Below are 14,438 nucleotides of genomic sequence, written 5' to 3' on the forward strand. Positions count from 1 at the left end.
AGAGTCAGGAGGATCTGAGTTCAAATCTGGCCTCAGACACATGATGCTTACTAGCTGTGTGACCCTGGGCAAGTCACTCAACCCCAATTGCCTTGCCCCCCAAAAAATGCTGGGGGGAAAAAAAGAACATACTTGATTCTTTCCACCCTTAAGAAATTAACATGAATAATTTATATTGTTATGAATAAATAACAAAGTCTTATTTACCTCAGCAATGTGTAACACAAAAAGTATTCAGTGTTTTGAGGAGCATTCTGGTTATTGTTTAGAGCTAGCCCTTGGAATGGCGTCACTTAACCTTTTCAAATGCTTACCTTCTCAGAATAGGAACTGAGTTGGATCCAGGTATCTCATCTAATTTAATAGCGTATCCTGCAGCTCAGACATTCAGAACACTTGCCAGCAATTTATTTCGCAATGGCCATTAAGTGGAATAAATGCTTATTTAGGTGTTATAGAGCCTCAGTACACTGGACACATAATCCATGGGCATTTACAAATGTATAGCATCTAGGATGTTGTCTAACAACAGACTAGCAGCATTAAGTGTTGACACTTAGTGGCAATTAGTGTTTGATGTTAATCCCTGTAAGGAATGTTAAAGTATTAAAGAACCAAACAGCTTTTAAGTTGTTAAGGAACCTAATACCTCCCAGGGTAGTTATATAGCTTATCACTAAGACAGATTTAAAAAATAGAAGCTTTCTACTCTTTAGGCTTTTCATAGAAAGGCTTGTTATTGTTTTTGTCTTGGAACAAACTTGTATTTTCATTGGTATTTTGTTGTTCAGTTGTTCATTCATGTACAACTCTTCATGACCCCATGGACCATACCATACTAGGCCCTTCTATCCTCACTTAGATAGAACTTTGATGAGGAGATTCCTCTTCTAAGGCAGTTAGTCACCTGTTTTGCAAATTAAAATCTTAGAGACAAGACCATTCATGGAAAGTACCCATGTTCTTGAATCATGTCTTCTGTATTTAGATATAGATATTTATAAATATGTTATATAACTATATGAAAATAAACATATAATATATTAAAATGATATGTATAATATGAATGTATAAGTAAAATATATATTTATATAAAATATAAAATTTAGATATAAAATAGATGATAACCATTTAAGTAATTCATTGAATAATCTAGTAAATTGGTATCATATTCTCTTAGCAGAATTGGAGGGGGGAAATAAATTTTGGATAATAGCATATGTGTGACTATATTTTTGTTATGAAGGTTTTATTTTTCCTTTTTTAGTGGAGTAGAGAGGATGGATGGGAGAGAAGGTGACTTTTTGTTTAATTTAAAAATTTTTTTTAAAAGTATAGAATTATAGCTTAGTGGTTAAGAACTTTGAGATTTTAGTCATGTCTTTGCCACTGACTCACAGTATAATCTTGGGTGAGTTGATTAAATTTGCTATGTTTGCTTTCTCATCTATATAATCAAAAGCATAAAACTTCCTTGCCGAAATGTTTAGTGTGGATTAGGTTATCCCAAAAGCCTTAGCTAAATACTTTATCATAATTTACAATGTTGGCAAACCTCTATTTATCTATACTAAAGATGACTTCATTCACCCATTGTTATTTTTCCTTTTATCATAATTGATAATAGACTTTCTTTTTAAAGGCATTCTTGCATTAAGATGCTTCAAACCTACTAAGTGTTTAATCCAAAAGAAAAGATTGCTATTTAATGAATTATTTTTTCATCATTTTCTTCTCCCAAAATATCCTGAGTCTGTGGACCCTAGCAATGTTTATTCAGTAAAAAATTTTTTTTAATCAAATATTTTTATACTTCTCTGACAATATTTATCTCTGAAGATGCCTCACTGCTACCACCACCACAGTTTTTGTGCTATGACCTAAAAATATCTATATTTAATTTCTCCTTTAAATTTAACTGGTCTTTAAAATTAAAAGAAAAATCATAGTTATGTAAAAGACTATTAAGTGAATTTACTAGGTAAAAATGAATCTCCAGTCAACATTTTGGAGTGGGTAATGGGAATCGATGGCTTGAAAAGCTGAAAAGGAACAAATGGTGAAAAAAACCCTTATTTTCAGTCTTCTGAGGCATCACAAACAATAGAGACAAACAACACACAGCAGAGTGATTTTACATTGCTGCTTATAATTATAAGAATTCTTCATTGGAGCCCAGCATTGTCTGATCATTTTTGTGGCATTCATTTACAGTTATAATGTGAGTCTATTCTTCTTAGAATCTTATTGTCTTTGATTATAAATGTGTTGGTGTGGTATCAGAATCCTATTTGCATAAGAATTTGAGATACATGGAAACCAGCAATTCCCTACTTTAGCCTCTTCAGGTCAACCCAGGATGGAGCATAAACATGAAAGGTGGTTCATTCTCCCTAAATTTACTATAAATGCAAATAAACACTCTGAATGTTTTTTATTGCATGCAGCATATGATGTTTTTAAAACAAATTTTGTCTAGTAAGTAGATTCTTCCTTTCCCCCATTTCTCAATTTCTCCCCACATTGCTTTGCAAAGTACATGCATGGAAAACCCAGCCAAAAGGGTTAGCATCATCTTTAATTGGTAAAAAATGTCAACATGCTCATTGCTGACAGCCATTAAATACAGGGTGTCTGCAAAACATATTCAGTTTTTTGACAAAAAGGTTTGTCCCTCCTTTTATGCCAATATGGCTCTCTATTCCAGAGTTGTTTGAAGTAAGGATATGACTTTCTGGTTATGAACACATTTTTCCCTTGCTCATTTTCCTCTTGGACTAGTCCTTTTTGCTAGCTTTGGCCTAAATCACTTGCTACCCCATTCTGAAAATTTGACTGGTAAAAAGACCATATCTGCATCCTGAGGGTTCCCATTTTAATAAAAACCCTAAAGTTGGCTTTTCAGCAACATTTTGCAGAAGGGAATATGTTTCTTTGGGCAACTACTACATCCAGCATGATAAAGGAAGGAATATGTGTGAGGCATGGACTCTAAAGCAATGAGACAGATTGATTTCACAAGGCACAATATGAAAAGAAATCAGTCTCATTGCTTTGTAGTCACAAAGAACAAAAAAACATTTCAGGTTTGGGACCCATGATTTGAACGCGATATGGTTGCCTCTGCATTTTTTTCCTCTTCATTTTACTTTTGCTAGTATTTTCATTAAAAATGGGTAAGGAATACATTGTAAAGAGGGAAATAAGGTTCATATTTTAAGATATACTAATGCTTTTTAAAATCATTCTAGAAACTAGATTCTTCTTTAAGCACTTTTTTGCCATGCTAATGGGCTCTCTCTCTCTCTCTCTCTCTCTCTCTCTCTCTCTCTCTCTCTCTCTCTTTCTCTCTCCCTATACATATATATATATATATATATACACACACACATACACACACACACATATATATATATATATATATATATTTACTTTTTAAAAAGTTTTGTCTTTAAAGCAAGCTAAGAGCCTTCCATTTGCAAGGTTTTGTTAGTTAGATTATTTAATTTGTTATTTTTAGATACACTAGAAATGTTGAGAGAGAGAGAGAGAGGGGGAGAGGGAGAGGAAAAAGATTTCATGTATCCTTTGTTTGATTTGTGCCCCATGAAGATGGGATAATTAATCAATTGACAAATCACCAAGCATTTGTTAAGGGCCTCCTGCATTCCAGGAAATGGGTTTGGTACTTGGGAAACAAAAAAGATAAATGAAATAATCCCTGCCCTCAAAGAGGGATTACATTCTCTTGGAGGAAACAACAGTTCAAATATAGTTATGTACAAAAAAAAATGAAAGGTGATTTTGGAGGAGAGGGCAGTAGCAGCTGGAGGAGTCAAGAAAGACTTCATATATAAAGTAGTGCTTAAGTCTAGAAGGTTCAAAGAGGGACATGCTTTCTAGGCATGGTGGCAGCCAGTGTAAATGGAGTGCAATCTATGAGAAATTGAAAAAAAAAAAGCCCATTCCCTGTAGGGAAAGGGTATATTTGGAAAGGCACCAGATTATAGGCTGTTGCGATTCTTTGGCTGATAGTACATCTCATCTTAATGTATGGGTATTTTAGTAGAGACTAGTCTGCAAAGGGAAATCCAGGATGGATTCACATAAACCTAAGCAAGAGAAATCACTAGGGAGAATCAATGATGTGGGTAAATGAATTGGACTAACATTGTTAGACCAGACAGTTCTGCTATTTCAATGTGTCTGAATTTCCTGGTGTATAGCCAATTGCCAGAAGCTGAGAATAGCCTCAAAACAATTACAAAGCTGTTGTTTATGGTTTTGAAGGACTCAGGGATGTCAGGCTACTGAGCACCCCTAACCAGTATTCTGAAGACCCACATGCCAAGAACAGTGAATTGATATCAAGGTTGGACCTACTCTAAATGAAGACATGAGAGGAGTGGAATCCTGTTTTAGTTTTGAGATCCAAAGGAATTTGGACTTAAGTAGGAAAGATCTAGAACTCCCTCAGACACTCTTATTCACAGAGTCTGTTTAGGACCCCTACACTGAGCAATTTGAAATGCCAAAAGTGAAAACTGTCTTTAAGGGTTCATTCAAGCAGGAGAAGATCCTCCAAGGTGAGTCACAAATATTCCTTAACCATGCTGGTCCAGACTTTTCTCTCTGATTATTATCCCAGAAGCCTTAGGCCTCCCGAGTAATACAGTGAGGAAAGAGAAGGAGGGTGAACATAGCTAGGTTATGTTTCTAGAAACATGTGGTTGCTTGAGGCCTATACTGTTGATTCAGGCAAACAAAATGGAAGGTGATTACATTGGCGTTTGGGAAAAGGGATGGGGTAGGTAACAGGATGTTGGATGTCAAGGCTAAGTGACTTAGTGTCGTATTAAAATCTCAATTCTAGAAAGGCAAAGAAGTTTGCCAAGCCTTAAATTTGGTATGAGATCAGCAGTAGGTGAAAGAACCTCAGCAATCTATAGCAGGGTCAAGCAGGGTCTCAACCAATTAGATTTTCACACCTCAATTTACTACATCAGGAGTCCTCAGGAGAACAAGGAACTGAACATAATAAAATGTACTTCACTTGAAGTTTTAGTGATCATTAAATTTTATTACCCTATTTTACTTGAAATTTGCAACTTAATTTTAAACCAAAATTTATTGCAAAATAAAACTTGAAAATAGAAACCCTGAAAATATAGTATCCTTCTGGCTAAAAATACTCAAGTTGAATAACAGAATTATTTTCTATTAAGTATAGAAATGTGGTTGATTGTTTTTTTTTTCCTCTCCAAAATATGAAGCAACACATTTCTGGATTCACTGTCCTTATGTATTGTCTTGCTTTGATTCAATTAAAAAAGCATTTATTAAAAGTCTTCTATGTACCCAAAGCTTCTTTTAAAAGCTAACATTTATTGTTTGGGAATATTTTAAGACATTGCTCTTTACTGATGATTGATTTCACAACATTCAATTGTAGCCAGTGCCAGAAGGCTCATTTGGAACCTGCTCAGGGTGAGCCATAATTATGCAAAGCAAGAAACTAAAATGCCCACAACCTTTGTTTCAGAGACTCCAGCAATAAGCATGTACTTTAAGGAGGTCATTGACAAAAAAAGATAGCTTTTACATAACACCAAAATATTTTTAGTAGCAGTTCTTGTGGGAGCAAAGATCCACAAACAAGATGATGGAAAATGGATAAACAAAATGTGTCATGTGAATGTAACCTATAAAAATGTGCTATAATGTATATAATCAAAATGTGTCATGTGAATGTAACCTATAAAAGTGTGCTATAAAAATGATGAATATTAAGAAGCATAGAAGACTGAAATGAATTGCTACAAAGGGAATTAAGTATCGCCAAGAAAATAATATGCACAATTCATACAACAGTATAAATGGAAAGAACAATTACCAAAAACCAATAGAAAAAATGTTGTAGAAATCAGAGTGCATAACTGTGGCACATTGCATATCAAATCAGGTGGGAGTCTTTTGGATGTTGTTTTGCTTTTGTTAAATTCCTCTTCTTAAATTTTTTTTAAAAAAATTCTTTGTTTTAAGGTGTCACTCACTAGGAAGCAAAGAGGATAGATTTAACATTCTAGCTCTATTATTGCTCAGATTATTTATGTACTTTTCTGAACTCCCTTCTATTCTATTTCTATTTAATGATTTTTTCTTTTCTTTATTTTTTTCTTTTCAAAAAACATCTTTTTTCCCCTCTTATTACCCCCAAATCTTCTCCTCCAAAAAAAAAAAGTCCCCTCTTGACAACTCAGCATTGATATATGAAACAAATCTGTGGGTTGGTTGTCTGAAAATGTGTGTCACCTCACTGTCAGATAGTGGATAATGTGCTCTGACATTCTCTCTTTCAAATAATGATTGCTCACAGCACTGGTCATAATTTTTAAGCCTTTCATACCTGTTTTCCTTTCCAATCTTTTAGTCATTGTATCAATTATTCCCCTGGTTCTGCTCACTCCACTCTGCATTAGTTCATACAAGTTGCCCTAGTTTCTTTGCTCTGCCTCTTTCATTGCTTCTGAATTACCTTCACGTACCATAATTTATTCAGTCATTTTCCAATTAATGGACCCACATTTTGCTTCCAGTTCCTTGCTACAACAAAAAGAGTTGCTGTAACTATTTTTGTGAGGCAGTTAGATGGTTCAGGAGAGAAAGCCTGCAGTCAGGGAGACCTGAGTTCAAATTTCACCTCAAACACTTACTAGCTGTGTGACCCTGGGTAAGTCACTTAACATCTGCTTTAATCCACTGGAGAAGGTAATGGCAAGCTACTCCAGTATCTTTGCTAAGAAAACCCCATAGTTAGTATTGGCATGCTATGGTCCATGGGGTCATGAAGGGTCAGACACGAAACAACAACACTTTTTGTATATTTGGCTCTTTCCTTTGTTTTTGATCTCATGCCTAGTAGTAGTTTCGCTGGTCAAAGGTCATGCAGATCAGCACCTGTTCTGCAACATGAATCACAGAGCTGCCTAGAGTACTGAGCTTGCCCAGGGTCATATAACTGGATGTGTCAAAGGTAGGACTTGAATCCACATCTTCCTAGCTTTGAGGCCAGCTCTTTACACTCTATTGCTTCTCTTCTATATTTATATCAATTTCCTATTTAGCTCTCCTCTTTTTACCAATCCCAAGCCACTATCTCTGGCTTTTAATAGTTTTTTTCTTTCTTTTTATTCTTTTCCTCTCTTTCCTTCCCCTTCCCTTTCCAATTAAACTTCTGAAATTGAATTTTGTTTTACTTGCACTATTCCATCCCTGACTCTAATCTCCTTCTTATACTACCTATCCCCCTTCCCTGTCCTCACCTGTTTCCCTGTTGAATTTATTATATTTCTACACCAAGTTCTTTGTGTATTTGTCTATGTTCAGTCCTCCTTTAATCTAATTCAGAAAAAAGCAAGTCTGTGAGATTCCCACTGCCTGAACCCCTTCTTCCATGTTTTTATGTTCTTCTTTGTGCCCTATTTCAGCAAGTTCTTCCCCCTACTTTTTGTGTTTTCCTCCCTCCCTTTTCTCCTGTCTTAAAACTAGCAAAAATCAATCCAGGTTCTATGTTTTATTCTCTCAGAAATATTAAGATTTGGAAATTTGGTCTGGTCTGGTCTTTTCTCCAGTAAACATTTCATTGTAAATCAGCCCCTTCCAATTACTCAAATAAATTTATTTATCTTTCAAGATTTCTCTGAACTTCCATGTTTGCATTTCAGAGTTTCTCTTCTACTTTTCCTCAAGAATGTTTGCAGTTCCTATACTCTGTTAAAGGCCCATTTTCCTTTTATAGGATTATATCCAGTTTAAGTTATTCTTGATTGTCAGCTTTCATCTTTTGTCTTTTGGAGAGGGAGTCTAGCTGAGATAAAGGATTAATAGCTATTTCAGACTCAGGATCACTTAGGTTCACATCTTACCTGAGGAAATTAAATTGATTCTGTATCATTTTGTAATCAATTCTATTCTGTAATTGATCATATTCTGTATGACTGCCCCATTTTGTATGATTGCTTAATCTATATTTCTTTGTCTATAAGCTAAGTTTAATAGTTGAGCCTTCCCCTCTGAGTTGGTTTAAAGTTATAATTAAAGAGAAAAAAATATTATCTGCCATGCCTCAAGCTTCTAGAAAAGTTGTAGAACAGCTGTTTGTTATCTTTAAAGTCCTACAAGCTGACCTAATATATTTCCATAAGCTGTATTGTCTGCCCTTGCTTGTCCTTGTGTAATTAAGGAGGGTCTTACCTCTTTCCTAGGACCCAGGGAGTCTACTATCCATGGTCTACTATCAATAGCTTCAGGATGCAGATGGGTCCTATTAATCAATCAATCATTCCTCAGTGACAGAGAGGGGTGGTTATTGGCCCCTATTTAGGTGTCCTGCTTCCTTTGATGTAACCAATCATGTAGTCCCCACCATCTTGATGCTATTAGCCCTGTAATCAATTGCATTGTTTTCCCTATCTACCCAGTTCTGTTATTTGCTCCTGTGCCTATTAAAAGGAGCTGTGCCTCCTCCTCTGGGTCATTGGTCTAACTGAAGTAGCCATTTGACCCACTTTAACAGGTTCATGCCCTACTAATAAACTGATAAAACTAGGAATTCTGTGTCTCAGTTTACCTTTATTAAATCCTATTGAAACATACTTCTTACACAAACTGGTTATGTTATCCCAGGGCAAGTAACATATCCTCTCAGTGCTAATCTGTATTGGTAAAGAGAACTTCCTCATCTGAGAGTTCCTGATAGCAATGAATGCTACGTGTATCTCTATCCTTTTCCGAGTTTTTCTTCATGAAATCTAAAATTGCTGCTCCATTTTATGTGATCATAATTGTTCCTCTTTGCTACTTGGACTCTAATGACTTGAAGCATTTTTTTCTGGCTTTGACTATGACATGTCTGACCACTTTCACTTTGGGGTTTCTTGTAAGATATGATCAAAGGATTCTCTACTTTTTTTTGCCCTCTGGTTCTAATACATATGAACAGTTTTTTTCCCTATGATTTATTTAAATACAGTGTCCAGGTTTTTTTTTATTTAATCACAGTTTTCAGAAAATATGATGGTTCTTGAATTATCTGTCATCAACCTGTTTTTGAGGTCTTTTTTTACAGATATATTTTGTTTTCTTCCATTTTTTAATTTTTTGACTTTGTTCTACAGCCTTTTCTGTTGTCTCATGGTGTTATTGAGTTCTGATTTCTCTGTTCCGATTTGTAAGGAGCACGTTACTTAAGTAGTCTCTTTTTCCTTTAAGCTACATATTATCCTTTCAATTTTTTCTTCCCAGACTTTTTTCATTTGTAAGTTCATTTTTTAAAAAAAAATCTTTTGCTTCATTTCATCTCACCACTTATTCTTTTGACAAGCCATTTTACCCCCTCAGAGGCTCTGTTTTATAGCTGTGATGAGGTTAATCTTTTCTGCGTTTTCTACTTGGGGCTGCTCTGAAATCATTGTGCTTGGTGTTTTCTTTTGTCTACTCATATTTTTGTCCTCAGTTCTTGGATTGGGTTTTTATGTTCTCATCTGTCCCCTCTGATACTTTTTTAATAGGTTGAATAGGGCCTATTTGGTCTTTATCTTCCCCATCTGCCCCTCATTAAAAGTGCTGAATTTGCTTCAGATGCATTGGTGAGAACTTGTGCTGACTTCATTGAAATATTCCTTCCATTAGTCTCTGCCTACATCATACTATCATTTTATACAGTTTTGGACCAGGTGGAAGCACTTACATCTGTTTCTTTATTGTTGGTCATTCTGGGCTCTTTTTCTCCATTTGCTGAAACTTATATGGGAGAATTTGATTTCTCTATGGTCTTTCAAACAGCCATCTTAATTGGAAGTATGACCTATATTTACTAATTTTACTGTGAAGCATCATTTCTACAGATAATTTTTGTTTTTCATCCATCATGTGCCATATCTGCTCAGAATCTATACATATATAATTTAAAACTATGAGATTCAAATGAGTGTTTCAGTAAAACTAATAATCACCAAAATGCAATATTAGACTTACATATTCTTACAGAGCTTTCCTATGTCTATACCAAACCTTAGGTTAAGCATTCATTTCTTCATTTCACCTTCAGACAAATACTGAAAATTTGGAAGAAATAATATGGATAATACCTAATAAGCATAAGAGATCAAAATTGGGTACTTTTGATTTAAAATGTACCTTTTTGTTATTTTAACAAAATCATAAAACAGAAAGTGAACACATCTAGTCTCTTTGTTTCATAACTTTTTTCCTGTGGCTTTCTTTTGATCTATGTAACATTTCAAAGCCCTCCTTTGAAAGGGAATATATTTGCATCACCGCCAGATTATATCTTAATTCTATACCATTAGGTGATATTTGGGAAAGAAAAAATGATTTTATGGGCAGTGAAAAACTGATGAATCAGTCTTCCTAAGTCTTACAGTTTTAAAATAAAATATTAAAAATAAAAATCTACTGTTATCCATTTAGTCACTTAACAAATATTTATTAAGACTATGTAATTTTTTTGCCTTTCTTTGCATCTCCAGCATTTAGCACAATGCTTGTCTGTGTAATCAGCACTTAGTAAGTGCTTGTTGGTTGATAGAACTTATTGACTCCAGGCAAAATTGCACTTAAATTAACCCTAAAAGATAAGAAGGAATGAAATGAGGTAAAGGAAGAAAGCAAAGTAAGGATTCATCGGAAAGAGATTCTACTGTATTTTACCTAGATTATCCCATTGTCTCATAACCCTTGTAGTAAGGAAGTTCTTTAGAAAGCACATTTTTGTTTTTTTTATTATTCTGCACTTGACAAATATCACATAATATGAACAATTCCGTATACAAATGATAGAAAAAATAGAATGGTATACCAAACTATGAATATCTGTTGTATATAGCTTATTTTAAAAAATATAGAGTAAATTTAACACTTTAATTTTAAAGCTGTTCTGCTACTTTGTCTCCCTCTGAACTTACTTTTGTTCTTTTCATTTAAAATTGTTTTCAGAATCTCATTCATTTCTTTCTTTGATATAACTTTTGCTGTCCTCATCCTCCCAATTATAATTATTATTATTTTTACAAATCTCCCTTTCAATAAATAAGCATATTCCGACAAATGAATGCACACATTAGCTACATCTGAAGATGTATGTCTCATATAGAACATTGAGTCCATCATGTCTCTATCAGGAAGTCCTTCATCATCAGTCCTCTGGATTCATTACATTAATCATAATTCTTAAATCTTTCACAGTTGTTTTCCTTTGCAATGTGGCAGTCATTGTGTAGATTATTCTCCTAGTTTTGAATCCATTGACAAGTACTCACAGTTTTTCCAACCCTGCCCTTTTCATCATTTTTTTTTTCGGGACTAGTAACAGTCCATTACATTAATATGCCATAATTTTTACAACTATTTCCCATGGACAAACTCTTTTTTTTTGTTTCCAATTCTTTGCAAAAACAAAAAAAGTGTTATATTTTATGTGTATGTATATATAGAACTACATATGTATGTAATTATGTATGTATATATGTGTAAATCTCTTTCCTCTCTATTTCACCTCCTTGTGGTATAAGCCTAGTAGTGGTATCATTGGGTTGAAGGGCATGCTCAGATGTATAGTTTAGTGACTTTTTGGTAGAGTTTGAAATTTCTTTCTAGATTGTTTGGAACAATGCAAAGCTCCATCAGTAATGCATTAATGTGCCTGCCTTACCCTAGCCCTTCCAATAATGGTCATTTTTTCAGTCTTATGGGTGTTAATGGAACCTCAGAATTGTTTTAAATTGCATTTCTTTAATTAGTGATTTGGAGTAGTTTTTCATATCAATGCTGTTGGTTTGGATTTTTTTTTTCCTTAAAAACTATCTGTTCATATTTTTTGGGCGTTTATCTATTGGGAAATGGCTGTCATTCTTATACACAGTTTAATCTTTTCCCTGTATATTTTATCTTTCAGAGTTTTCTCAAACTTGTTGGATTTGTGTGTGTATATATATATATATGTATATGTATATATATGTATATGTATATATATGTATATGTATATATATGTATATGTATATATATGTATATGTTTATGTATATATGTAGAGATACATTTTCTTTCAGTAAGCCAGCTCCATTCAAATTTTACTTACATTGATTTTGTTTGTGTAGTAACTTTTTCATTTTATCTACTCAAAATTGTCCGTTTTATCTTCTATGATCCTCTCCATCCTTTATGTGTCTATATAAAAAAGTATCTCTTTTCTTGATCCTCTAATTTGTTTATGATGTGACCTTTTATGTCTAGGTTAAATATCCATGTAGAGCTTATTATGCTAAATGACTTGAGATGCTTTGTCAGTTTAACCTCAACTTCTGCCAATTGCTTTCCAGTTTTCCCTGAAGTTTTTGCATAACTGATTTTTTTTACTCTAGTAGTTGGGGTTTTATGGGTTTATTGAACATTATGCTCCTTTGTTCAATGGCTTCTACATGTTCTTTACCTGATCTGTTTCAGTGATGGAGTTTTCGAATTTAAATCAGTACCAAATAGTTTTGTTGATTATGGCTGTGTGGTATATTTTTCAATCTGGTATTGCTACCTCCTTACTTGTGTGTATGATTTTTTAAAAATTTCTCTTGAGATTCTTAAACTTTTTGTTCCTCTAGATGAACTGTGTTATTTTTTTCCTAATTCTATAAAGCTGTGCTTTGGCAGTTTGATATGGTAGAGAATAGGTTTAGATTATGTTGTCACTTTTTTATATTGGCACACCCCAACTATGAGTAATTAATATTTTTCTATTTAGGTCTGTCTATTTCTGAAAAGAATATTTTCTAGGGGCAGGTAGGTGGTGCGGTGGATAGAGCACCGGCCCTGGAGTCAGGAGGACCTAAGTTCAAATCCAGCCTCAGACATATAACACTCACTAGCTGTGTGACCCTGAGCAAGTCACTTAACTCCATTGCCTAGCCAAAAGAAAAGAAAAGAAAAGAATATTTTCTAGTTGAACTCCTGTGCTTCCTGTATTTGTCATAGTGGGTATACTCTCAATCAAATATATGCTTCCTTTTGTTATTTTGAATGGAATTTTTCTTTCTATCTCTTCTTGCTAGGTTTTGTTGTAATATGCAGAAAATTTGATGATTCATGTGCATTTATTTTATATCTTTGATATTCTGCTAAATTTGATTATTTTGTGTGATTATTTTACATTATAAAACTGTGAAGTAATTTGTTTCTATTAATTTAATTGAATTTCTAGGATTTTTCTATGTAGACCATTGCGTCTACTAATGTACAACACAAACTCCTCTCCTACTACAAATTAAACCAGTTTCATCTTTTCTTGGCTGTCTTAGAAAGGAAGAGTACCTCTTCATTATAAGCCATAGAGCATCTTTTCATAAACTAAGGCTATTGTTATTAAACTTTTTCTTCAGCCTACTTTCATCCAGGTTATATTTATATGTGAAGTTAAATGTTGAATATCCACTGAAATTTTAATGAAAGCTTTCCTAGAGAGGAACGGAGTTCTTCTATCGTTTTTTTTTTAGCTTCTCAAAACAGTCTGATCACAGTTAGAATAGTGACCCAGGTATTAGTAATTTATTGGTTCATGTAATATGACATATTGCTAACAAAAAAAGAGGAATGGACTTAGAAACACCATACTTTTTTTTTCAATTCTTTTTTACAAGCATTTATTAAGTGCAAGGCACAATGGGAGGTCTAGAGCTATAAAGGACAGAAAATGAAAAAGAGTCCCTACCCTCAAAGAGCTCACAGTACACAAAGGAATACAACAAGTAAACAGATAAGTAAGTACAAGAGAATTTGATGAGGGAGTATTAACTAACACCTAGGAGGATCAGGAAAGGCTTCCTATAGGAAATAGCACATGAATTGAGTGCTGATAAAAGTTAGGAATTCTTAAGAGGTAGAATTGAAGTGTGAGTGAGTGCAAAGTGGGCCAGCTTATGCAAAGGCAGAGATAGAATGTCAAGTTCCAAGAGCAGCTAATCGTCCAGTTTGGTTGGAATGTGAAGAATGAGAATGGGCATAACATGAAATAATTCCAGAAATGTAGGCTGGAGCCAAATTGTGAAGGTCTTTAAATATCATCTTGGGGCATTTGTATGTTATCCTGAATGTTCTTGAGCAAGGGAGTGACCTAGTCAAAACTGTGTTTTAGTTAGGCTATTTTGGTACTGTGTGGAGGAGGAATTAGAGGGGGTAGAGGCTAGAAACAGGGAGAGCAATTAGGAGGTTATAGCAACAGTCCAAGCAGGAGGTGATGAGGGCTTGAACTAGGGCAGCTGCAGTGTTGAATTATGTGACTAGATGTGGGCGACTGTGAGACTTTGAAGTCTTGTTGGGAGAATATGTGCAATCCAGAATTCTTTCAAAAAAATCTTTTAGATGCTTTTTCCAT

The 14,438-nt window shown here is 34.2% G+C and overlaps 1 protein-coding gene across 1 annotated transcript in view; it reads left to right on the plus strand.

Moving 5' to 3' along the window:
• CEP128 (centrosomal protein 128) overlaps positions 1-14,438 on the plus strand; it is a 507,255-nt gene that overhangs the window by 409,724 nt on the left and 83,093 nt on the right.

The sequence above is a fragment of the Phascolarctos cinereus genome, unplaced genomic scaffold, assembly GCF_003287225.1.
Source record: "Phascolarctos cinereus isolate Bilbo 61053 unplaced genomic scaffold, phaCin_HiC Scaffold_3;HRSCAF=262, whole genome shotgun sequence".
Taxonomy (NCBI): Eukaryota; Metazoa; Chordata; class Mammalia; order Diprotodontia; family Phascolarctidae; genus Phascolarctos; species Phascolarctos cinereus.